Consider the following 27,287-nt stretch of genomic DNA (forward strand, 5'->3'; position numbering starts at 1 on the left):
GTGAAGCATCCCAAGCTCTCAGAATTCTCGGGATTGGTCTTCTAATTGGTCGCCTGTGATAAAAGCCTAGCCCAAAGGCAGGTTGAGCATCCATACTATGTAGTAGTGTATGAAGGGATCAGCTGGGGTGTCCTCTCAAAATACCACCCGTGAACCTAGTTTGTTGTGTTTGGGGGACTCTTGTACTAAAGCTCTTGGTAGAGATGTCAGACCTTACCTGGATATAAAGCCTGGCTCTGTCAGTCACTGATGGGACCCCAGGTGAACATCTCTCCAAGTCTTTCTCTTCATCAGTGAAATTGTAGAGCAGGCCATGCTTTGTAGGGTTTGTGACGCCAATGGGTATAACTACCTACAAAACATTGGGAGAGCTACATTCTGCAGACCTTTTTATGGTGTTAAAGTCGGTATTCTCTAAAAACTGGAATCCATGTTCCTTAAGTTCATGAAGCAATCCCTGGACCTGGTGGTCCCCCAGGGCTTTAGTAGGGACAGCCACACTAAACGAGGTCTTCACAGGCACTTGAAGCAGGTGGCAGAGCAGGAAGCTTGGGAATGTTTCGGATGACACTGCTGTTATGGGGTAGAGGATGTTGTTTCTCCACATGAATATGTTTTGTAGTAAAATCAAGAATTCTGCTTTATCCATCATATTTACTGCTTTTCTGTGGTGAGACCATCTAAAAAAAAATCTAGCTGTTTCCATTGATAGAATTGGCTGTGGACATCCATCTATCCAAAGTTGTGGCTTCAGTGACTTTTCTGTAACTTCCCCAACCCCAATCGCTGGCAACTTCTGCTTCTCTGACATCCATGTCATTTCACAAGAAGTCCTGCAGTTAACTTGGGCCAGCTGTGTTTCCCTTGGTCCCTTCATACTGTCACAGATGGTAGCATTTCCTCCCTTGTTATGACAGTATTTCTTTGTCCCTTCCTCCACGGGTGGACAGTTAGGTTGATCCCGAATCTTTGCTATTGTGAGTTGTAACATTATTTTCGAGAACACGTGGGCCCAGCAACATTTGCCCCTTTTGTGTTTTGCTCTCTTTCCCTGCTGCTCTAAGTCCATAAAATGGTAGGTGTTGGAGAACTTGTCCTTGAGCACACGGTAGCCATTGTCTTCTTAAAGCTGGCATGAATCCTGCCAAAGTCAGACTCGGTGGCATCCCTTGTGAAAGCCGAGGACACAGGCATCCATCATACAAGGTCCCTCTTCTCCCTGAAGATAACGTAAACAGTTGGTGGGGACAGAAACTCGGTATTATGGCTTCCTGTAAGTTGCCTGTATTCCTCCTGTAAGCAATCCCAATTAAACTGATTGACCACGCTAGCTAGACCAGATGAACTGGTTGGCATTGGGGACTATTGGTCCCCTGTCAGATAAAAAGATCTCAGAACCCAGTGCAGCAGTGGGCCCGGCAGTGACCATTCCTGCAGTAGGTCAAGAGTAAAGTGGGGAATCGGAAGGTGGAAACCCTACTGAAATTCCATGTGTGAGTACAGACAACCACACACGGCTACATTGGGAAGGGTAGCAAGAGAAGCCCAGGAAAGATGTGTGAATAGGGGACCCCTTTGCTTTAGTTCCTTTTTTCCATTGCTATCATGAAATCCCAGACAGAAGAAAGAGTGGGAAAGTTGGTCATGTTTTCAGAGTCTGGCCCATCATGGGCTAGTAGGCTCAGCATGTAGAGTTGGTTGTGCAGAATAGGAGGCAGTCTTCCTGAATGAGTATAAATAAGCTTCCACCAGCCAGTCTGTTTTCCCAAGATGGGCAGTCCCCACCACCCCAACCTCACCGAACCAACGGGGAGAGCAAGTGTTTAAGCACGGGAGCCTGTGAGGGACACTTCAAATACAAGACACAACACCTTCATACTGTTGGTAAAATGTCAATCTGGCCACTATACAAAGGGTATGAGTTCTTGTGTTTCTCTTATATTGGTTGGTGAATAAAATGGCTTAACAGAGTAAAGCCAGGCAGGGATAGATGTAGTATGTGGGGTCGAGTAGATGCCATGTAGTCACAGGAGAGAGGATGCCAGGAGATTCACCTAGGTAAGCCACAGCCATATGGAGATACACAGATTAATAGAAAAGGGATTAATTTAGCTGGGCGTTGGTGGCACACGCCTTTAATCCCAGCACTCGGGAGGCAGAGCCAGGCAGATCTCTGTGAGTTTGAGGGCAGCCTGGTCTCCAGAGCGAGTGCCAGGATAGGCTCCAAAGCTACAGAGAGAAACCCTGTCTCAAAAAAAAAAAAAAAAAAAACTGGGGGGGGGTTAATTTATAAAAGAGCTAGCCAATAAAAAGCCTAAGTCATTGGCCAAACAATTATAAATAGATCAAATTAAGCCTCAAAATGGTGATTTCATAAGCGATGGCTGGAACCCAGAGAGCCGAGAGAAAGTGGTCCAGTGGGAACAGACTGGATGGAGAAAGATATTAAAAGATGTCTGCAATGGCACATAGGTGTAAGTGTCCGTTGACAGGTAAGTGGATAAAGGAGAGACACGGTATGCATATGTCACGAGAAGGATGGGAGCCTGAGAAGCGATACGGACGGAAGAGAATGACGAAAGACCTTACTATACCCGGGTAAGGTCAGCCCAGTCAATACTGAAGCATGGAGCAGGAAGGGGTTCGAGAGCCCCCACCTCTAACTGGAAAACGGGGCAGTTGATGGCTTCTGGGGGCGCGGAGAGTCGGGATTATTCACTGGTCTGTCTCCTGGTAGGTAGACCATACTCCAGCAGGTTATTAAGAAAGAAAAAAAAGTGAATATGAAGTTGGGGGGATTACAGGAAGGTAGGGATGGATCTGGGAGGAGTTGGGGAAGATATATTTTCTATATATATATAGAAAATACGTTGTATGAAATTCTCCAGATATAAAAGTCAAACCCGGGGAAACACGCATGTTCCCATATGTGGAAGCCGTAAGCTTGATCTCTAAGTAGAGAACCTCAGGTGTTGCAAGGTCTGGAGGAAGGGTTTGAAAACATGGTTTCTGGGTACAGGCATGCATGCATCGGGTGGGAGCAGTAATGCCTAAACGCGCTGTAACAGTGTGTTAACTATAGTCGACAGCAATTAGTGGGATGTTTGAAAATATGTAGGAAACAGGATCATGAATGTTCTAAACTGTGTCTTGAGGTGACATGCCAGTTACTCGGATCACTGTGTGTTTGTTGTATGCCTGCGTTACAGTGTTATGCCATAATCAGGTTTATTTGTGGCAAATAAAGTGAACACTCCCCATTTTTAAAACAGGATTGAGGATCACAGTCGATGCCATGTAAACCATACTTCTGCAGGCAGATTTTTTTATTATTTAAATTAGAAACAAGCCTTCTTCACATGTCAATCCCAGCTCCCTCTCCCCCCCCCACTCCCACCAACCCCCCATCCCATCCCCCTCCACTACCCAGGGAGGGTGAGGCCCTCCATGGGGGAATCACCAAAGTTGTCATATCCTCCCAGGCAGGGCCTAGACCCTCCCTCATGTGTCCAGGCTGAGAGAGCATCCCTCCACGTGGAATGGGCTTCCAAATTCCATTCATACACCAGGGATAAATACTGATCCACTACCAGAGGTCCCATAGATTGCTGAGGCCTCCTCACTGACACCCATGTTCAGGGGGTCTGGATCAGTTCCATGCTGTCCTCCCAGCCATTAGTCTGGGGTCCCTGAGCGTCCCCTTGTTCAGGTCAGCTGTTTCTGTGGGTTTCTCCAGCCTGGTCTTGACCCCTTTGCTCATCACTCCTCCCTCTGCAACTGCATTCCAGGAGTTTAGTTCAGTGTTTAGCTGTGGTTCTCTGCTTCTGCTTCCATCAGCCACTGGATGAAGGCTCTAGGATGGCATATAAGTTAGTCATCAATCTCATTATCTATTGCTTAGATTGCCAGTTGCTGTCATCCTTGTAGATCTCTGGAAAACTCCCTAGTGACTGATCTCTCCTCAAATCTATAATGGCTCCTTCTGTTATGGTATCTCTTTTCTTGCTCTCCTCTATTCTTCCCCCAACTGAACCTTCCTGTTCCTCCATGTCCTCCTCACCCCTCCTCTTCTCCCCTTCTCTTTCTCCCAGCTCCCCCACACACACACATGCTCCCAATCAGCTCAGGAGATCCTGTCCCCTTCTCTGGGGCACCATGCATGTCTCTCTTAGGGTTCTCCCTGTTTCCCAGCATCTCTGGCAGTGTGGATTGTAGGCTGGCAATCCCCTGATCCATACCTAAAATCCATATATGAGTGATTTCATACCATGTTTGTCTTTTTGCGACTGGATTACCTCACTCAGGGTAGTTTCTTCTAATGCCATCCATTTGCCTGTGAATTTCAAGATTCCATTGTTTTGGTTTTTTTCTGCTGAGTAGTACTCCATTGTGTAAATGTACCACATTTTCTCCATCAATTCTTCAGTTGAGGGGCATTTAGGTTGCTTCCAGGTTCTGGCTATTAAAAATAATGCTGCTATGAACATAGTTGAACAGATGTCTTTGTTGTATGAATGTGCTTCTTTTGGGTATATACCCAAGAATGGAATTGCTGAATCTTGTGGTAGACTCATTCCCATTTTCCTGAGGAATCTCCATACTGATTTCCAAAGGGGCTGTACAAGTTGGCACTCCCACCAGCAGTGGAGGAGTGCTCCCCTTTCTCCACATCCTCTCCAGCCTAAACTGTCATTGGTGGTGTTGATTTTAGTCATTCTGACAGGAGTAAGATGGTATCTCAAAGTTGTTTTGATTTGCATTTCCCTGATGGCTAGGGATGTTGAGCACTTTCTTATGTGTCTTTCAGCCATTTTAGATTCCTCTATTGAGAATTGTCTATTTAGTTCTATACCCCACTTTTTAATTGGATTATTTGGTGTTTTGGAAACTAGCTTCTTGAGTTCTTTGTAAAGTTTGGAGATCAGCCCTCTGTTGGATGTGGGGTTGGTGAATGTCTTTTCCCTTTCTGTGGGCTGCTGTTTTGTCTTGCTGACTGTGTCGTTTGCCTTTCAAAAGCTTCTCAGTTTCAGGAGGTCCCATTTATTAATTGTCCATCTCAGTGTCTGTGCTACTGGTGTTATGTTCAGGAAGTGGTCTCCTGTACCAATTTGTTCAAGGGTACTTCCCACTTTCTCTTCTAAGAGGTTCGGCATGGCTGGATTTATGTTGAGGTCTTTGATCCATTTGGATCAAAGATATCTTATACCTTAGGTCTCATGACGGGTGTCTTTGTTTGTGAGAGGGTCTCACCTGTGTAGCTCAGGCTGACCTCGAATTCCGGGTCCTGCTGCTGAAGTCTCTCAAAGTGCTAGGGTTTCAGGCATTATGTTCCATTGGACACAGGGGCTTTGATGTGTAGTCCATTGTATGGGCTACAAGGAAAATCATTTTAACTAAACCAAGACTGCCTGCCCGTTTTCCTCTGTCAGCTTCAAGTGGCACAAGCTGGCTGTCTTCATTTCTCCCACAGCCTTTATTTTATCCTACAGACCCAAAGGAAGAGTGGGCAGCCTGACTTTGTTTATGCTAAAAGTTTATGTGATGAGGCTATTATTTTAGTTTTTTATATATATTTGAATTACAAACAAGATTGAATTACATGAGGATCCCAGTTCCCTTCTCCCTCCCTTCCTCCTCTACCACCCCCCCCAACTAAAACCCTACCTATCATATGTCCTTTCTTCTAATCTACACCTGACTCAAAATTTCTGCTTGTGATGAGGCTATTTTTAATGAACCCACCAAAGACTGGACTTCATCAACAGTGATACATGCATATCATGGATTTGCCTTTTTATTACACACACACACACACACACACACACACACACACACACACACACTCAGACACCATGACCCTTGACCCTGTTAACTATTCTCAACCTAGGAGAAAGCAGAACTTGAATGTAAACCTAAAGAAAAAAAAATCTCATCTCAAATCTCCAAAGCCAAACAGCACAGGGATTCCACAGGGACTTGTAAGCCCATGTCACACATTGAAGGGAATGGAGCTTGTGCTAATTTTGGTTCAGGATGGTATCCAGCACCGCTGTGATACTGAGGCTGGCCGTTCCTAGGCGTGATTGCCATGTCAAGTGTGTGGCCAACTGGTGGGAGCACCGGCTGGGAGGGATTTGTCCTCTGATGAGCACTTAGTAAGGATCAGGGACTAATGGGTTCTCATTTGGCCAACAGCTGCTGCATGGGAATTCCCATAAAATTCAAAGATGCAATGAGGCTTGCCATGATGAGCAATTGGTACCGTGTTATTTCCAGAAGGCAGATGATCAAAGGGATTTTCCTTTCCTTTCTGATTGTCCCAGCTGCTGCCAGTGTCCCAAGTATTGTGAACATGAGTGAGTAAGGGTGCCAGCGGGTGGATGGTCACGTGATAGGAGAACAGCATCTCAACTCTTCAAGTGAGACCGGAGTAAGGTGTGTTCAGGGTTGCCTCTCCCTCTAACTTAACTTCTTCAGTCTTGCTCTCTCAATTAGCCTAACATAAAGAAAGCACCCACCAGTGGTGGTGGTGTATAACCCATGTGAGCCACAGGCTACTAGCTGCTTGATACAGACAGAGAGAGAGAGAGAGAGAGAGAGAGAGAGAGAGAGAGAGAGAGAGAGAGAGAGAGAGAACTTTTTTAGATATATTTTATTTTAAGCTCTTGTAGACCAGGTTGGTCTCAAACTCAGAGATCCGCCTGCCTCTGCCTCTGCCTCCCGAGTGCTGGGCTTAAAGGCCACCACCGCCAGGCCCGAGAGAGAACTTCTTGGCTCTGTGTGTGACTGAGTGAGTTGAGCATGACTGGATGCAACAGACAACTGGCAAAAGATGAAACCCCACAACCACAGATACTGGTATTGAGAGCAGAGTAGAAATTCTTACCATCCTTAAGTTTCGTTGTCTTAGGAAACAGAGGGAGAAATATTTATCTACAAACTCCTAACAGTCAAAAATTTACATCTGAGCCAGGCGGTGATGGCACCCACCTTTAATCCCAGCACTCCAGAGGCAGAGGCAGATGGATCTCTGTGAGTTCGAGGCCAGCCTGGTCTACAAAGCTACACAGAAAAACCTTGTCTCGAAAAATAAAAACAAAACAAAACTTACATCGGTGGAGTGTTAGCTTCCCCCAGCCATTCTAAGACCACCAAGCAGTCCCCTGCCTCATCCACCAAAGCAGAAGACAGTGTCCCCTAGAGGGCTTGCCTTTGTAATGTTGTTAGGACTGAATGACCAAAGGCTCATTATGCAGTTTGGAAGAGCCAGGTCATTCAAATAGATTGTAAAGTAGGGGAGAATCCGTGATTTGGGATTCTAAGTCCCTACTCTCATTACTGGAATGGCGTTTGCTTTCTAGGAAATAACAGTGACATTTTCTTCCTGCTGTTTGGATAGCAATAGCATCTGGTATGTACACAGTTTCTTTCCAACCCCCAAACCACCCCCAAGTTATTTAGATTGACCCTACTAAAGTCACAGAGATTAATGAAGGTGCTCGATTATAGAAGCTACAATGAGATGGTTCACCAAACCCCATATTCTTGTGAGCACTGATTGGGGAATGTGTTTGCACCAGCTTTGCAATCTAGAACTCTCCACAAACATAGTTACAATAGCTTCTCCAGAAAGAAGGCCTCGCTGAAGGATGGCAATGCTACGCCTTCGTGTGAAAGTCGGTTTCCGTAAGGTAAGACAGTGACACAGTGAGGGTTGTTTTCTCATTGGTGAGAGGCAGGGCAGCCATTTTAAGTGTAAGAAATGTAAAAGATTTGAGGGAATTTCAGCATTTAAGGCCTTTCTCTTTATCAACCTAAGTGTCACAGGACAGGAGAATAGGTGAAGAAATGACACTATCCTGTCTTTTGTAACCATGTGATAGCCCTTGAGGGCATTCTGTAAGTAAAAGAAGTCAGACACATTCCTTTATTATCTTACATCCACGGTTCTTTCAAGCTGTACATATTTCAACCTGTGGAGAATCCTACAACTTGGTTTTCCTCCCCTCTCCCGTGGTTTCTCAGGATGTTAACACAAATCCCATGACCAGTGACTGCTCCCCACACAACACTGTGACGATTAGTCTGTAGTTTCAGGATAATTCCATATACATTAGTCATCCCTTGACTCCTACTTAGGTTTTTAATGTCTACTCTAAAGGAATCCTGAAAACCTCGGCTCATACCCCGTCAGCCTCCCTGAATTCTGCAATTTGCCACATGTGGGCAAGATAGCAGCTAAGTCCTCTCGTGTATGGTTGTCACCTGTTGGTTGAGGGTGTCATTCATGTGTCTGATTTATGAATGGTCATTTTGAAAGACGACAGACACTACCTTGCTGCATGTCACTCAGTGGGGCCCTGTCGTCAAGGCTTGAAAGGACTGAGCAGCGGGAGGGGACGAGAAGACAGTGCCAAACATGCTTCAGAGTTCTGCCTTGTATTATGTTTTCTATTCTCCAATGGCCAAAGAGAATATATTCTTTTTTTAAAATGCATTTATTTATTATGTGTGTGTATATTTGTGTGTGTGTGTGTGTGTGTGTGTGTGTGTAGGGTATGCCACAGTATGAATATGGAATTTAGAAGACAATTTTTTTTTTATGTGGGAAGTTTTGTTGGGGGAAGGGAAGGAAGAGAGAGGGAGGGAGAGAGAGAGGAAGACAGGCCTGCCTGCCTCTTCACAGGAGCAGCCGGAAAGAGAGCAACAACACTTTCTTATTTTTTTTTTTTAATTTCATGTGCATTGGTGTTTTCCTTTCACATATGTCTGTGTGAGGGTCTTGGATCCCTGGAACTGGAGTTACAGACTGTTGTGAGCTGCCATGTGGGAGCCAGGAATTAAACTTGCGACCTCTGGAAGAGCACTCAGTGCTCTTAACAGCTGAGCCATCTCTCCAGCCCTCCAAATATATTCTTGAAGTCCAGAGTCAATACAACAAGAAACCATTTTTACAGTGAGGATTCAGGGAAGGGGGATACTATAGATACTTTTTAATTTTTTTTATTTTTTACATTCCAATTCCAGTTCCCCCTCTCTCCTCTCCTTCCGCTCCCCTCACACCCCCTCCCATCTGCTCCTCGAAGAGGGTAAGACCTCCCCTAGGAAGTCTACTAAGTCTGACCCATCATCTCCTTAAGACAGGACCAAGGCACCTCCCCACCCCCACACCCCTTGTGTCTAGCAAGGCATCTCTCCATTACCATAGACATTTAAAAAATAATCCAGCCAGGTAGTGGTGCCTGCTGCACGCCTTTAATCCCAGCACTTGGGAGGCAGAGGCAGGTGGATCTCTGTGAGTTTGAGGCCAGCCTGGTCTACAGAGCGAGTGCCAGGACAGGCTCTAAATCTATGGAGAAACCCTGTCTCAAAAAAACCCCAAAATAATGATGATGATAATGATGATGATGATGATGATAATCTGGCAGTTTTAAACAAAAACTATTTGGCAAATTTCTATTCTATAATTCCCAACATAGCATTATACCACCAGAAGAAGACATAGCAGCTTCCTGCATGGTTTTGCAAGAAGAGGTTTTGTTTTTTTTTTTTTTTCTTTTTTTATTAGCAAGAAAATTATTTTACATGTCAATCCCAGGTCCCTCTCCCTCCCCTCCTCCCCTGCCCCCCCCCAACTAATGCCCTACCCATCCCATACCCTTTCTGCTCCCCAGGAAGGGTGAGGTCTTCAAAGTCTGTCATATTCTTTGGGATAGGACCTAGGCCAACCCCCTTGTGTCTAGGCTCAGGGAGTATCCCTCCATGTGGGATGGGCTCCTAAAGTCCATTCTTATGTTAGCGATAAGTACTGATCCACTACAAGAGGCCCCATAGATTTCCAAGGTCTCCTCACTGACACCCACATCCAGGGGGTCTGGACCCCTTTACTCATCAGTCCTCCTCCTCTGCCTCTGGATTCCAGTTCAGTTCAGTGCTTAGCTGTGGGTGTCTGCTTCTACTTCCACCAGCTGCTGGATGAAGGCTATACGATGGCATATAAGTCAGTCATCAATCTCATTATCAGGAGAGGGCATATAAGGTAGCCTCTCCTCTGTTGCTTAGATTGTTAGTTGGTGTCATCTTTGTAGCTCTCCAGACATTTCCCTAGTGCCTGATTTCTCTTTAAACCTATAATGTCTCCCTCTAATATATTATCTCTTATCTTGCTCTCTTCTGTTCTTCCCCCATCTCAACCTCCCTGCCCCATCATGGCTCCCTCACCCCTCCTCTCCTCCCCTTCTCATTCTCCTAGTTCCCTCTCCCCTCCCCCCATGCTCCCAATTTTCTCAGGAGACCTTGTCCCTTTCCCCTTCTCCAGGGGACCATGTATGTCTCTCTTAGGGTCCTCCTTGTTTACCAGCCTCTCCGGCAGCCTGGGCTGCAGGCTGGCAATCCTTTACTCTATATCTAAAATCCACCTATGAGTGAGTACATACCATGCCTTTTTGTGACTGGGTTACCTTGCTCAGAATGGTTTCTTCTAGTTCCAGCCATTTGCCTGCGAATTTCAAGATTCCATTGCCTTTTTTTCCCACTGAGTAGTACTCCATTGTGGAAATGTACCACATTTTCTCTATCCATTCTTCAGCTGAGGGGCATCTAGGCTGCTTCCAGGTTCTGACTATTACAAATAGTGCTGCTATGAACATAGTTGAACAGATGTCCTTGTTGTATGAATGTGCTTCTTTTGGGTATATGCCTAAGAGTGGAATTGCTGGATCTTGTGGTAGACTGATTCCCATTTTGCTGAGGAGTCGCCATACTGATTTCCAAAGTGGCTGTATGAGTTGGCACTCCCACCAGCAGTGGAGGAGTGTTCCCCTTGCAAGAAGAGTTTTTTTGTTGTTTTTTTGAGACAGGATTTCTCTGTGTAACCCTAACTGTCTTGGAACTAGCTGGCTTCCAAATCACAGAGATCCGCCTGCCTCTTCCTCCTGAGTGCTGAGATCAAAGGCACGCACCACCCACTACACAGCAAGAAGACAATTTTTAAAGACAGCTTACATTCTATAATACCCACAAGCCACTTTTGTCTACTCTTTCCTGTAGAAGATCCACTGTGTCCCCAGAACGTGGTTACAATACAACCAGTGTCACACCTCGACCTTTCGCCTCGCCGTGTGACTCAGATCTGCTTGGTGTTCGGAGTCAGGCCCACCCCACCAGTGAAACCAACTGGTTGTCTTCCCTGGCAGTAATGTGTAGAGCCAGAGACAGAGAAGGTATCTTCTAGAAAATGTAAATCTGGACTTAAAAAGCTAGAGGTACATTTCTCAGTACACAGAGACATCCCGCTTATAGAATGAGCAGGGTTGAAAAGGCAAGCCATGTTGAAATGACCCATGTGAGATAGTTGTTGACAACCGTGCTGATAAAGCCAATTAAAGTTTGAGTCCTTTTATTAGTGGACCAACCAAGAACAGACTCATGCCTCGGGAAAGTCTCTTGGTACCCAGGCTTAGGGATACAGCATTTTAAAAGGTAAATCCAAAATTACATCAGTGCTGGGAGCTGTATTAGCAAAGGGTCTGGGGTGGTCACGTAATGCCTGTTCCCTTTGCAACGCTTAGCGGTATTTTCCAGACTGCACCTAATATGTTGGGACCTTAGTCAAGGTCACAGACATCACAGAAGTGTTGCCAAGGAGAATATAGCTGTTAAGAGTGGGAGTGGGGTGGAGGGCTGAGAAATGCCCAGGCAGGCACAAAACAAATTTGGGACAGAATGGCATTACCTTAGTCATTTCATTGTGTATGATCAATATTGATTATCAACTTGACAGGGTACAGAATTCTCTAGAAGAAAAGCCCCTGGGCACATACTTACCATCCAAAATGCTGGAGGACTGTTCCCTGTGCTGGTGTCCTAGACTGAATAAGAAAGAAAAGTTAAGGAGAGCACCAGCATCCATCACGTTATCCTTCCTGACTGTGGTTGTGGTGTGACCAGCACCACCAGCATCCATCACGTTATCCTTTCATCAGGGTATTTTGTTGCCACAACAAGAGAAGTAATTAATGTACCAGGACTAGGAACACCGAATCCTGGCGCTGGTTACTACCATCCTCCATCTGTGTCTTCCATTCTCTTTCACCCCAGGTGGTACCTTGTTTTCATGTCAACCTGACACAAACTAGAGTCATCTCAGAGAAGGGAACCTCTCTCGAGTACGACTGGGCTATAAACAAGCTTTGGGTTATTTTCTTAATGAGTGATTGATGGGGGAGGGCCCGGCGCATTGTGGGTAGTGCCATCCCTCGGCTGGCGGTCCTGGGCTCTTGTAAAAAAAGCAGGCTGAGCAAGTGCGAGGAACAAGCCAGTAAGCACCACCCCTCCATGGTCTCTGCATCAGCTCCTGCCTCCAGGTTCCTGCCTTGACTGCCTTCAGTGATAAGCAGTGACGTGGAATTATAAACTAAATATACTCATTCCTGCCCAAGCAGCCTCTGGTGTTTTCACCACAGCAGTAGAAACTCTAAGCCAGCCTACAGTCATTTTTCCAATAAGGCTTTCAGTATACCCCTTCCCTTAAGGTAACCTGAGTTTCTACCATTCACAACCGATACAGTGATTGATCTGAAAACCCTGTCATCGCCATTAAATCAGATCATCTTTGCATTTGAGTCCGATCACCATCTGTCAGCCCTTGAACACTTTAAAACTTGACTCAAGCAAGGCTGTCAGGAGGGGGAATCCAGGAAGAAGGGGAGAGGGCTAAGAAAATGAATGGGACGATGGGATAAGGAAACCGACAAGATGAGAAATGGCCTCTCAGAACAGCCCGCCACAAGAGGAAGCAGACAGATAAATGGGGGGACTTTCAGCAGCTGAGAAAGTAAATGAAAGCATAAGAAAGATGACAGAAAGATGACACTAAGAACACCATCACCTGAAATGCTCGCAGGAAGGGCTCTCAGCACAGGGTTCTGGGGGCTGTCAGCGGTTGCTATCTGGAAAAATACACTTCAGATGATCCTGAGAAAGAAAGCCAAGTGTGATGAGCAAGCCACCGAGCTGCACATTAAAATGAAAAATGCATTGTACGGAGAATTACTTCTTGATTAAAGCACAGCCCCATTGCCTCCAAATTTTGGTATTCCATCAAAAATCCATTAAGACAATACAGCCTTATCCTCACACACGGAAGCCACCCTGTATGAAGTTTGCTCAAAGGGTGATCTTGTAAAGTGTGATCTAGAGTAATTATGCTACAGCATCCTGGTCCCTGAGTTGTGTAACCTGAATTCCTTTTTAGCTGCCTGTCTTATGCGCTAACATCACCGTCCGCGTCTTTCTCTCCAATGTAAAAACAAAACACAAATAAGACACAAATAAGTGCTCAAAATACAACATTGTCTATAGGTTGCTATTTCCTCTGTCCTTGTCCATTTAGCCTAGCATGTCCTTGTGTTATGCAGAGGTATTTCTTGTCTGTGACCCACTAGTCTCATGGTACAGTCACCCTACCTAGCCCATCCTGGAGAACTAAATTGTGACATGGTAGAGACATATCTGGTCATTAGGAGATTGCTCTAAAAAAACTGGAATTCAGAAGAAAAGGGAACCATTCTAGGAAATTACGTGCAAACTAGGAAAACAAACAAACTCTTAGATGTCAGAAGCCATTTTCAAGCCCTGACATTTGTCCATTTGTTACCCATTTCTAGCTCTCTCTCTCTCTCTCTCTCTCTCTCTCTCTCTCTCTCTCTCTCTCGTGTGTGTGTGTGTGTGTGTGTGTGTGTGTGTACTTTTCTCAGGTGAAGAAACTAGAGGCAGACAGTGGAAGTGGCATTTCCCATAGAATTGGTTCCCAGGCCTGCCTTCCTGCACTTTGGCCTGCTGGAATAGAATACTGGATCTGTGAGGTGGCTCTGTCTACCTTCAGGGTGGGTTTTACCTCCTCAGTTAAAACTCTTTAGAAATGCTCTCAAATATAAGCTCAGAATTGCATCTCCCAGATGGTTCAGGTTAACAATAAATGCTAGCCATCATTTCTCCCTTTAAATCTCACCCCAAACACTGTGCTTGGGACCCTTTTCCTCCTACTGGGCCATCTTGTCCAACCTTGATATGAGGATTTGTGCCTACTCTTATTGTAAATTGTTAGGGATATCCATGTTCAATGGATATCCCTTGGAGGCCTGCTCTATTTTTTGTTTTTTTGAAGGGAAATCTAGGAGAAATGGGTCTCAGGGAGAGGGAATGTATGTATCGGGGAGGAGAGGAACAGGAAGGAGTGGAGGAAGGGGAAACTGTGGTTGGGATATAATGTATGAGAGAAGAATAAAAGAAAAACATAGTCTTAATAAACTGTGAACACTACAAATTATAAAACCAACTTTCCAAGCACAGAGGTCCCCATCTGTTTAATCGTAGCACAATGGTTATGAGGGTAACCAGCCATCCTCTAATTGGATTTGGGACCTGCTCCACAGAAGGGAACCCATACTGGTACTGTGAGCCCCGTCAGGAACCAACCCTAGGGAGGACATAGGTCTAAGGGAGAGACTTACTGCTGAACTAAACTGCCTTAGTGTACTTGGAGTTTCTGTTCCTCCTGGTCCTGCTGCTGTTTAGCCCCAAATAAGCACACTGAGACCTATTAATTATTAAACTGTTTAGCCAATGGCTTAGGCTTCTTACTGGCTAGCTCTCTCTTAATTATTAACCCATTTCTATTAATCTAAGTATTTCCATGTGGTCTTATCTTACTGGAGAAGGGTCCGGACCTGTTACTCCTCATCTGCTACATGGTGTCTCCTCTCCCCAGCATTCTCCTCGTCTGGGTAGCCCCACTTATACGTCCTGCCTGGCTACTGGCCAATCAGTGTTTTATTCATCAACCAATAAGAGAAACATATATACAGAATGACATCCCCTATCACCAAAATCCCTTCTAAATATCTATGTTTACTTGTGTAAATGTGTGTGTGCACCTGATCACACTTAAGCTGTCACTGCCTGAATGCTGTCCACCTCATTTTCTTTGAGAGAGTGCCTGTCATTGTCTTGGAACTTGCCAAGCAGGCTAGACTGGCTGGCCAGTCAACCAGCCCCAGGGTTTTACCAATCTTTTCTTTCCTGGTACAGAAAGTATTTTACTGATTGAGTTATCCCCACAGCCTGAAAATTTCAAATATCTGGAAGTTGTATGATTTCTGTCCAAAAGAAATGAACCTTATATGCAGAACACATTAAAAAAAAAAAAAAAAAGCCTGAGACATCTTCAGTGATGTCACCTCATCCTATAGCAGGAAGCAACAGGCAGTAGAAACAACATTGCCTCTGGAGGCAGGCGGACCAGATTAACACCCAGCTTGTGTCTCAAAACCATTGAGCTTAGATAGCTTTTTAAAAATCCATTTATTTGGGTGCATGCCTTTAGTCCCAGCACTTGGGAGGCAGGTGGATCTCTATGAGTTCAAGACCAGCCTGGTCTACAAGAGCTAGTTCCAGGACAGCCTCCAAAGCCACAGAGAAAGCCTGTCTCTAAAAACAAAAATAAATAAATAAATGATAAGTAAAATCCATTTATTTATTAGTGGTGCGTGCGTGCGTGCGTGCGTGCGTGCGTGTGTGTGTGTGTGTGTGTGTGTGTGTGTGTGTGTGTGTGTGTGTGTGTTTAAAACTTAGAAGAGGAATGGTTGATTTGGCTTACAATTACGGATTACAGTCAGTCCAGGGGAAAGTCAGGATAGAAACTTCAAACAGCTAGTCACATGGCATCCACAGCCAAGAGCAGAGAGAAATAAATGAGTGGATGCTTGCTGCTCAGCTGGACTTTTTAAAATATAATTTGGGACCCCCTGCTTAGGGAATGTGCCATCCACAGTGAACTGGGTCCTCCCAGAAAAATGAACTTAATTAAGGCATCCCCACAGACATGCCCCCCAGGTCAATCCAACGTAGTCAATTTCTCATTAAGAGTTTCTTCGAAGACAATTCTAGGTCATGTCAGGTTGAGAAGGAAAGCTAACCATCCTGCACCTTTACCCACCGAGCTGTCTGACTTGCCATCAGATAGTCTTGAATGTCAAGGGGGGGACAAGAAAACCTGTTATCCACTGTCACTTTCAGACTTGAGGAATTACTAAGAAAGCACTTCAGAAACCATAAAATGTTGCTTCCTCTTTCTACAGTTAAACCAGAAAATAGCTGTGTATGCAGCAGTAAAATCTTCTCAGCTAACAAAAATGGAAAAGTTTTGTCATTGGATCTATCTTAGAAAACAAATTCTGGGTCAGAGAGTATTGGTGTCAAAGAACTCAACATCAGTGACTTCAACTCCAAGTGACTTGATGTCCTGTTATTCTGTTTTGTGAAGAGTGAAAACTGATAGCTTGTCTCAGCAGAGGTTGGCAAGGCCAGGATGCTGGAGCCCAGCTGCCTCCTGGATTCATCACCTGCCCCAGCTGGAGATAATGGAGACAAAGGAGGGAGGTTGGGAGGCAGAGGCCGGTGAGATGGTCCAGCCCTGGTGCCCTGAATTTCAACACAGGGGTAGATGGCGCTGATGAAATGAGAGTAGCCCCAAGCTGGAACGTCAGATTTGAAAGTTTCCTTCGTGTGCAAAGTCATCTTGGCAGCTACCTCTGTTGGCAGCAGTGGAGCCTTGCAGGGACGTATCTGCCCCCAAATCTCCTGAACACTGCTCCTGATGGAAGCCACCCTGTCAGACCTGCTGGATGCCTGCGGTTCACTGGGCTGGAAACCCCTGGAGAAAGTCAGGTTCTCTGAGAGTCAAGTTACACCCTCAGTCTTCCAGCTGAGTGGAGCCAGACGTGGAAAACTAGGAACTGCTTTATGCCTTCCAATTCTCTTCATAAGGTGACTCCAACCAGCATCTATTTTATGCCTCTAGCCATGGAGACGACTGACTGTCAAAACCGTGTTTATACATGCGCAAGGTTAAAGGTACATGACCTAAGGAACCTAATTTTGTGGAAATATAGGTAACAGAATGTTTGAGACACATTTATGACAGAAAATAATGCTTATTAATGTATTTAAGTCACAAGGTCTGGCACCAAGTCTCTCTCAGTCATAATTCTGATGTGATTGTTAGTATTCAGGCATCTGGACCGGCCTGTCCTTGGGGTTCTGACAGGATACGCCCTCAGCTGCAGCCACTAAGAGCACCACCTGTGCACATTCACTATGTTTCCTTTTAAAAAGGCCCGGCCCATCTCCCATCCTTCCCTCTCTTTCTTTCTCTCTCTCTCTCTGTCTGCTCCCCCTCTCTCTCCTCTCTCCTGCTGCTCCTGTCTCTGGAAACCAGCCTCCCCACTCCCCTTTCCCCATTTTATGATTCCTTTCCCTAATTAAAAAAAAAAAAAACCCTCTGCTTGAACACTGTCGCATGGCGTCTTTCTCTCATGTACCGCTTTTCTTAAATTACAACAGCGATCATGAATACCAAACAACAGAAATTATTCACTTGCCTCTAGTCACAGTAACTAGAGGGTGACATGGAGACATGTGTGCCTTCTTTGGGTTGATAAGGCCATGGACATTTTCATGTTTGTTGTCTGTGTTTATAATGGCAAGGAATGCTGTTTTCTTTTTTATATAATTTATTATTTTTATTTCAATTAGTAACAAGCTTGCTTCACATGTCATATCCAGCTCCCTGTCCCTCCCCTCCCCCCCACTGCCAACAACACCCCCAAGCTCCCACCCCATCCCCCCATTGCTCCCCAGGGATGGTGAGTCCCTCCATGGGGGATCCCCAAAATCTGTCACATCATCCCAGGCAGGGCCTAGGCCCTCCCCCATGTGTCCAGGCTAAAAGGGTATCCCTCCATGTGGAATGGGCTCCCAAAGTCCATTTGTGCCCCAGAGATAAATACTGATCTACTACCCAAGGCCCCATAGATTAACGAGGCCTCCTCACTGACACCCACGTTCAGAGGGTCTGGATCAGTCCCATGCTGGCCTCTCAGCCATCAGTCTGGGGACCATGAGCTCCCCTTTGTTCAGCTGTTTCTTTGGGTTTCACCAGCCCTTTGCTCATCACTCCTCTCTCTCTCTGCAACTGAATTCCAGTTCAGTTCAGTGTTTAGCTGTGGGTGTCTGCCTCTGTTTCCATCAGCCACTAGATAAAGGCTCTAGGATGGCATATAAGGTAGTCTCTTCAATCTCATTATCGGGCATTTAAGGTACCCTGTCCACTATTGCTTAGATTGCCAGTTGGTGTCATCAGTGTAGATCTCTGGAAATCTCCCTAGTGCTAGATTTCTCTTTAAAACTATAATGGCTCCCTCTATTATGATATCTCTTATCCTGCTCTTCTCCTCTATTCTTCCCCCAACTGAACCTTCCTTCTCCCCCATGCCCTCCTCTCCCCTCCTCTTCTCCCCCTCTCTTTCTCCTAGCTCCCTCTCCCCTACCCCCATGCTCCCAATTTGCACAGGAGATCCTGTCCCATGGTACCTTCTCTGGGGTACCATGCATGTCTCTTGTAGGGCCTTCCCTGTTTTCCAGACTCGTTGGTGGTGGGATTGTAGGTTGGCAATCCCCTGTTCCATGTCTGAATTCCATATGTGAGTCAGTGCATACCATGTTTGTCTTTTTGTGATTGGGTTACCTCACTCAGGATGGTTTCTTCTAGTGCCATCCATTTGCCTTCGAATTTCAAGATTCCATTGTGTTTTTTTTTTTTTTCACTGAGTAGTACTACATTTTTTCTATCCATTCTTCAGTTGAGGGGCATCTAGGTTGCTTCCAGGTTCTGGCTATTACAAATAATTTTGCTGAGGAATCGCCATACTGATTTCCAAAGTGGCTGTACAAGTTTGCACTCCCACCAGCAGTGGAGGAGTATTCCCCTTTCTCCACATCCTCTCCAGCATAAACTGTCATTGGTGTTTTTGATTTTAGCCATTCTGACAGAAATGAGATGGTATCTCAGAGATGTTTTGATTTGCATTTCCCTGATGGCTAAGGATGTTGAACACTTTCTTATGTGTCTTTCAGCCATTTTAGATTCCTCTAATGAGAATTCTCTATTTAGTTCTGTACCCCATTTTTTAATTGAATTATTTGATGTTTTGGAAACCAGCTTCTTGAATTCTTTGTAGATTTTTGAGATCAGCCCTCTGTCAGATGTGGGGTTGATGAATATCTTTTCCCATTCTGTGGGCTGCCATTTTGTCTTGTTGACTGTGTCCTTTGCCTTACAGAAGCTTCTCAGTTTCAGGAGATCCCATTTACTAATCTCCCATGCTCTTGGATAGGTAGGATCAACATAGTAAAAATGGCAATCTTACCAAAAGCAATCTACAGATTCAATGTAATCCCTATAAAAATCCCAGCACAATTCTTCACAGACCTTGAAAGGACAATTCTCAACTTAATATGGAAAAACAAAAGACCTAGGATAGCCAAAACAATGCTGTACAATAAAGGACCTTCTGGAGGCATCACCATCCCTGACTTCAAGCTATACTATAGAGCTATAGTAATGAAAACAGCTTGGTATTGCCAAAAAATAGGCACGGAGACCAATAGAATGGAATTGAAGACCCTGATATTAACCCACATACCTATGAACACCTGATCTTTGACAAAGAAGCTAAAACTATACAATGGAAAAAAGAAAGCATCTTCAACAAATGGTGCTGGCAAAACTGGATGCTGGCATGTAGAAGATTACAGATAGATCCATATCTATTGCCATGCACAAAACTTAAGTCCAATTGGATCAAAGACCTCAACACAAAGCAAGCCACACTGAACCTCTTAGAATAGAAAGTGGGAAGTACTTAGAAGAGAAAGTGAACAAATTGGTACAGAAGACCACTTCCTGAACATAACACCAGTAGGAATGCTGTTTTCAATGAGGAGTTAATAACAGTAACATCCTTTTACCTTCAAGTGTGGAGATCCCTTGAAAGTCTGATTTCAAATTAATATTCTAAGGTGGATAGAAACTAATTCATTTGATTCATCTCTCTGCTCCCCAAAATAATCCATCAACAAAGGTCCAAATGATATGACTCTTCATACCCCTCAATTTGGGAAGTTTACCATGTGTTTGTAATTAGTCAAACATTTGTAAATAAAATGGCTCTTGTCTAAATATATAAGATGTTTCTGTTTTCTGAAAAATCCCCAAATTTCAAATCTATCATTTTATTTATCAAGCTGCTAAGAATTTCATGCTGGCCCTTCTTCCTGTTTTCCCCAGCAGTTCTGAGATTAGGAATAATTTTTTATATATATAAATTTTTATTTAAATTAGAAACAATCTTATTTTACCTATTGATCTCAGTTCCCTCTCCCTCCTTCCCTTCCATGCCTCCCACTCATCCCCCCATCCCACCCTCCCCATCCACTCCCCAGGGATGGAGGATCATTAAAGTCTGTCACATCATTTGGAGCAGGGCCTATGTCTTCCCCCATGTATCTAGGCTGAGAGAGTATCCCTCCATGGGGAATGGGCTCCCAAAGTCCATTCATGCACTAGGTCTTGGAGAACTGAGGGATAACAGGAACATACCTAAACATGATAAAGGCAATATACAACAAGCCAACAGCCAACATCAAACTAAATGGAGAGAAATGCAATGCAATTCCTTTAAAATTAGGAACAAGATAAGGTTGTCCACTCTCCCCATATCTCTTCAATATTGTACTTGAAGTTCTAGCTAAGGAATAGGAATAATTCTAAGCAAAGTGAAGACATGAATTAGAGACCAAAAGGGAGAATGCCAATATTCATAACACATAAAGAAGACTTAGAGACGGAAAAGCAAAGGTCCAACTGCCCAATATGGAACAGGAGAAAAACACATAGGAAAGTCTAACAAATGAAAATGTCATTTAAACATATTACAAGTTACATTCAAATAGTATAAATACAAAATTAAAACCTCTCTAAACTGTGCAGTGGTGGCGCACACCTTTAATCCCGGCACTTGGGAGGTAGAGGCAAGCGGATCTCTGTGAGTTCAAGGCCAGCCTGGTCTATAGAATGAGTTTGTGGTGGTTTGAATAGGAATACCCACACCCCATAGACTCAGAGGGAATGGCACTATTAGGAGGTGTGGCCTTTTTGGAGTAGGAGTGGCCTTGGCAGAAGTGTGTCACTGTGGAGGTAGTCTTTGAGGTCACATATGCTTAAGCTAAAACTAGTGTGACTGTGTCCTGCTGCTGCCTGCAGATCAAGATGGAGAACTCTCAGGTCCTTCTCCAGCACCATGTCCACCTGCCTGAGGCCATGCTTCCCACCGTGACAATAATGGACTAAACCTCGGAAGCTGAAAGCCAGCCCCAATTAAATGTTTTCCTTTATAAGAGTTGCCATGGTTGTCGTGTCTCTTCACAGCAATGGAACACTGACTAAGACAGAGTTCTAGGAGTGCCAAGGCTACACAGGAAATCCTGTCTCCCCATGAACGTGGGTGTCAGTGAGGAGACTTTGGAAATCTAAGGAACCTTGTAGTAGTTCAGTACTTATCCCTAGCATAGGAATGGACTTTGGGAGCCCATTCCACATAGAGGGTTATTCCCTGAGTCAAGACACACGGGGGTGGGACTAGGCCCTATCCCAAAGGATACGATGGACTCTGAAGACACCCTATGGAAGGCCTCACCCTCCCTGTGGAGCAGAAAGGGTATGGGATAGGTTGGGGGAGAGTGGTAGGAGAGGAGGGGAGGGAGAGGGAACTGGGATTGTCATGTAAAACAATTTTGTTTCTAATTCAAATAAAAACGAAAGAAAGAAAGAAATCCTGTCTCACCTCACCAACTGGAGAAAGCCTCCAGGTTTCAGTTCAGGACAAGGAAACCTTAGTAGCTCCCAACAGTCCCAATGATTGGGTTAGGTGGAACTGGGACTGCCACAAAGTCGAGGTGACTAAAATTCAGTCACCTTTAAAAGGAGAACACTGCAAAGAGAAACCTTGAGCATTTGAAAGATGGTCGGTCCGCCTCGACTCTTCATCTGAATGCTAACTGGTCCACACATGTGCAGCAGGAGAGCCTGGGACATCAACAGACTATAGAGAGACTATAAGAGAGTTTGGGTTCCATCCCTCATAGTGGCAAGTCTGACAATGAATGGTTGTTCGGTAAAGACCTCAGAAAGTTATTGCCTCAGCAGTGGGGACAAGAGAAAGATTAAATTTATTCTGCATCTAATAACAAGGGAAAGACTTGGACAGAGCCAAGTGTTCCCAAAGAACATACATATTCCATGGAAGAAAAGCACAAGCAGTTGGTGGCAGTGCTGCAGGCCTGAGATCCCAGGACTCAGGAAGCTGAGGGAGGGGAGAGGGGAAGAGAAAGAGAGATGGGAGAGGGGGAGGAAAGGATAGAAAGCAGGCAGGCCAGCGATTCTGAGAACACAGAAAAATGAAACTGTTCAGCGTCCACCATAGTACAGCTCACAGAAGCAAATCCATGGTGAGTCAAAATGATCCTGATGGCAGGATTGATGGCAAAGAGTAAAGGATTATTGTGAAATTTCCCATATGTTAAAGAAGGCTAGGGTTGAACAGGGAAAGTGACACTAAAGTCTTTAAAGGCCGAAACTGAACTCTTAGAAGTGAAAAATATAATGATTTGAATGAAAAGGTTACTAAATATAATACTAATGGACTATGAGACATTGTAGTAAAAGAAAAAGCAAACTTGAAGATGTGCCATCAGATCTTTCCAAAATAAATCATAAGGAGAGAACAAGTAACATAAGTCAAGAAGCTCTCGGGGAAAGGTCAGGCAGCTTCATAAACTAAATAGAGTCCCTGAACAAAAGAGGTGCAGAAAAGTGTTAGGCAAACAGGGGAGAAAACTTGCTTAAATGTGCTGAAAGAAGAACAAAAGAACTCAAATATAATAAGCAAGATGAATTCTACAGAACAATCAATTGTTTAAAACCACCAGTTAGGAAGGAACCAAAAACTAAAGATTCGTTATGCAGAAGAGAACCAAGATGAAAGCAATCATTTTATTTTTCACCAGAAACACAAGTTAAATATCTCGAAGGCCAGAAGTCATTTTACTATAATAATTCAAATGATTAATAATAAAGAAATGGAAAGTGGTTGCTGGGCAGTGGTGGCGCACGCCTTTAATCCCAGCCCTCGGGAGGCAGAGGCAGGCGGATCTTTGTGAGTTCAAAGCCAGCCTGGTCTACAGAGCGAGTTCCAGGACAGGCTCCAAAGCCACACAGAGAAACCTGTCTGGAAATAGAGAAAGAAAGAAGGGAGGGAGGGAGGAAGGGAGGGAGAAAAAGGGAGGGGAAAAGGGAGGGGAAAGAGGGAGGGAAAAGGAGAGGGAAAAAGGGAGAAAAAAGGGAGGAAAGGAAAAAAGGGAGGAAAGGAAAAAAGGGAGGAAAGGAAAAAAGGGAGGAAAGGAAAAAGAAGGAAAAAGGAAAAAAGGAAAAAGGAAAGGAAAAGGAAGGAAAGGAAGGAAGGAAGAAAGGAAGAAGGAAAGAGGTAGACTATTCAAACAATAATCCAAAGAAAACTGGAGTGACTATATTACTATCTCACAGAGATTTCAGAGAAAAAACTATTACCAGGTATACTACTTCACACAATCACAAAAGTGTCAATTTATCATGACAGCACGGAAGCTTAAATATTTATACACCTCATACCAGAATTTCATTATCCATGAAGTGAATTCAATAGATCACAAAGAAAAATTGGCAAATCCATAATTAGAGTTGTGTATTTTCCTCATCTCTTTCATAAAAACTGTAAGGAAAAAGTAGACAGAAAACCACCAAGGATATGACCAACTTAAGCAAGAGTGTCAGTCAACGTGACCTCCATGACATTCATAGAACTCTACCATCAACAGAAGCAGAATACACGTTCTCTGATAACATGTACAGAACAGTGATCAAAATTCACCATCTCATGGATCACAAAGCAAGATTTAAAAATTATGAATTAGAAGTGAATCAAATACATGATCTTCAACCACAGTGGTATTAAACTAGAAATCAACTAGAAAATTCAGATCTAAATAAAGGCTTTGAAATAAACTGTGGCTCAACAAATAAGTCAAAAGGGAGGTTGTGAATAAATTGAAATTGGTAAAAATGAGAACATAAACCAGCCAGGCTTCGGTAGCACTTGCCTTTAATCCAGAGATAGGTGGATCTCTGTGAGTTCAAGGCCAGTGTGGTCTACAGAGCGAGTGCCAGGACAGGCTCCAAAGCAATACAGAGAAACCCTATCTCTGGAAACAAACAAACAAAAAAAAACAAAAAACAAAAAACAAAAAAAGAAAACATAAACCATTAAAATATATGAAATTTGGAGGGAAAGGTCTCACAATGTCCTAACCCTGCCTGCGAATTTATGTCAGTTCATAGCCTAAGGCCCCACCCTTCCCCAAGGATCAATAAATAGTTCATGGTTGCTGAGGGGGACATTTGCTAAAGTGATTTAGCCACTGGTTAAGTTAGCCATGCTCCTGTAAATAAGTACCTACCCATATTTCTAAGTAACAGACACACACACACACACACACACACACACACACACACACACACACACACAAAGACATGAAAGTAGAAGAGAAGACAGTTGGAAAGAAGAAGGGATTGATGGGAGCAGAAAGAGACAAGATTATTCTAGTGGATGAATATGACCAAACTACATTATATACATGGATGAAAATGTTATAATGAAGCCCTATATCACATAATATTCATATGCATAATAAAAAGCACACAGAAGGTCATCACACTGAGGAACAGAGGTCTATCGATGTCCTTAGCGCTTATTTAATACACAAGAACCAGAACTCATTTGACACTTGATAAGTGTAGGGAAGGAAGTGATGAAGATAAAAGCAGAGAGAAATTAAAAGTCACAAGAGAAAGATGTTAATAAAGCTGGAATCCACTTGCCCCAAATGCCTTTAACCATAGACGAAAAGATTCTCAACAAAGTCTATGCAAATTTAATCCAGTATATGTTTATCCACTGTTCTTTGACAATTTCATATATACAGAATCTATTTTTGACATTTCAATGCCTCAATACCCCTTCTCATACAGTTTCTACTTCTGATGAACTCCTTCTCCACCAAACCATTCCCTGTCTTACTTTCGTTCGTTTTGTGACTCACCAAAAGTATTGGTTCCTTACATGAACATAGGGAAAGGGTTAGTTACTGAAGCATGGGAAACTTACCAGCGACTGTGTCACCGAAGTAAATGAAACCTTTCCTTGTTACGATAAATCTTTCTGCCAAAAGCCTCTGAGCCCCACCGCCACGTGTGCGGTCTCCGCCAGCCACCCGAGTTCTGCCCGCCACTTGGATGCACAAAATAATACAGAGACATATTAGGTACAAAGCTGCTTGGGCCAGTGACTAGGATTCTCATCTGTTAGCTCAGTCTTAATTACCATAAATCTATATATTTTGTAAGACTTATAGAGGATGCCTTTCGCTGGCACCCTCTCTTGCTGGTGGCTCACATGGCACCGATGGAGGAGGAAAGGGAAAAAGGGGACCCTTCCTATTTCTCCTTGCTCAAATATGAGTCTCCTTGCTATGTCACTTCCGGCCTGGATCACCACTTCTCTACTACATTTCCCAGAATCCTCTTTGACTCCTAGTCCTGTCTAACTTGCTGTTTCATTGGCCAAACAGAACTTTATTAAACAATCAATAAGATAAACATACACAGAAGTACAGGAGGGGCCCACGGGACCCCATCTCTCCCCCACTGAACTATTTGCTGCTGATAGATTCAGGGAGAGGAGGGAATCATGACCAGTTGTGAACCCGCTGTTGACCCACCAGTCTCCACTGGAGAGTGCCGGTCCCATTGAGACACAGCTGGACCTGGTTAAACTAAATGGGGCACAAAACAAAACTGAAACGGCTCTGAGAAAGGGTCTGGAGCAGGGGAGGCAAGCAGAAGGATGATAAGAGATGGGAGTGGCATAGAGAGGGTAGAGAATAATCATTTCTACACGATGCACGTGTCGAAATATGGTGAAGAGCAAACTAAATTAATTTTTATATATGATATATACTTCTATACAATGCAATTTAAAATTTTTAATTTATTTTGTTTTATGCACATTGTTGTTTCACCATGGGTGTTGGGTCCCCTGGAACTGGAATTACAGACAGTTATGAGCTGCCGTGTGTGTGCTGGGATGTTGAACCCATCACTCCAGCCCCCCGAAATTAATTTTTTCAAGAAAGGAAAAGGCTGTCCTGTTGTAGCTAATGTAGAAATGGAATTAGGTTTTAGGTATCAAAACAAAGCAGCTCGAGATGAAGCAACATTCCTTTCTCTGGTTTCTCAACTTATCTGCTGTTCAGTGTTTTGCACAACACCTCCAAATCACCCACAGACTCCGGAGACAACTTCCTGTCTGCCAGTGGAGTGCACACCTGCCCCCATGAGAACACTTCCCTTCCCGAGTCTGCGATTCAGTGCGTGACCTTTCTGTTGACTTTATAATCACCATCGATAATTGAATGCAGACCGTATTTTTAAAATATACACATGAAAAATGTCCTCACTCTTTGAGATCTGTTCTGGGTCCATTTCAACCAAGGACTTTGAAACTCCTCCTGGTTCTTAATGTAAAGACGAACTCTCGGAAAGTCATACGTAAGCGGAATTTTGCCCATCACCTCAGTGGGATAAGGGATGCTCTAGATACAAAAACTCTCAGGGGTGATGGAGAATTGGCAGATTGGCCCATAGCCTATTTTGTCTGTTTTAATGTGTAGAGTTTCAAATACCCAGCCGTGCTGGGGTAGCCACAGCTGACTAATGGAGGCAGAGGTGTTTCTGGCAGGGAGGGGGTGGTGTCTCGGCAGAGAGAAAATATATCTGCTTTCAGCAGCCAATTAAATACTTAGAAATCCAGTTTCCACACCTTAGGAAGAGCTGTCTGTGTGAGATTTTTGGAAAGGAGGCTCCAAAGGACCTGGGGGGAACAAAGTTCTCTGACCTCAGCATCTTGGAAAGAATCTGTGTCAGTGACTGGCTCCCAGGTTCTCAATGTCTCAGCTTGCAATTGGAAAAGACAGCGGGGTTGGTAAATATTCCTCGCCTTCTCAAACAGCCTGTGACTGTCATGTACCAGATAAATCTGTTTGAAAACCGGCAGCTCACGGCACATCAGGAGCCTAGATGGAAAGCAGAATGAAAGCCGATGTTTGATGCTCACTGAGATCCCGCGAGTTGTGCGGGAACTGACGGAGGAAATTCAGAGAGTGAGCACAGAAGAGAGACGTATTCAAAGTCTGCTCTCTTCCAAGTAGCTTTTCTGATTCAGTTAAACACAACTGAG

General features: G+C 44.2%; 1 long non-coding RNA gene across 5 annotated transcripts; it reads right to left on the minus strand.

Annotated features, from left to right (window-relative positions):
- Window positions 1–3,795: 3,795 nt before the first annotated feature.
- LOC113834277 lies at window positions 3,796–25,418 on the minus strand. Of its 5 annotated transcripts, none has more exons than XR_004771259.1 (3): window positions 25,158–25,319; window positions 11,827–11,870; window positions 3,796–3,853 (listed from the first exon to the last, which is right to left on the minus strand). It is a non-coding gene; the product is annotated as an uncharacterized LOC113834277 (long non-coding RNA). The 5 variants fall into 5 exon arrangements; XR_004771261.1 differs by lacking the exon at window positions 3,796–3,853 and adding an exon at window positions 10,762–10,821; XR_004771260.1 differs by lacking the exon at window positions 3,796–3,853 and adding an exon at window positions 10,911–10,967.
- Window positions 25,419–27,287: the final 1,869 nt, after the last annotated feature.

The sequence above is a fragment of the Cricetulus griseus genome, chromosome 10 (assembly GCF_003668045.3).
Source record: "Cricetulus griseus strain 17A/GY chromosome 10, alternate assembly CriGri-PICRH-1.0, whole genome shotgun sequence".
NCBI classification, from domain to species: Eukaryota; Metazoa; Chordata; class Mammalia; order Rodentia; family Cricetidae; genus Cricetulus; species Cricetulus griseus.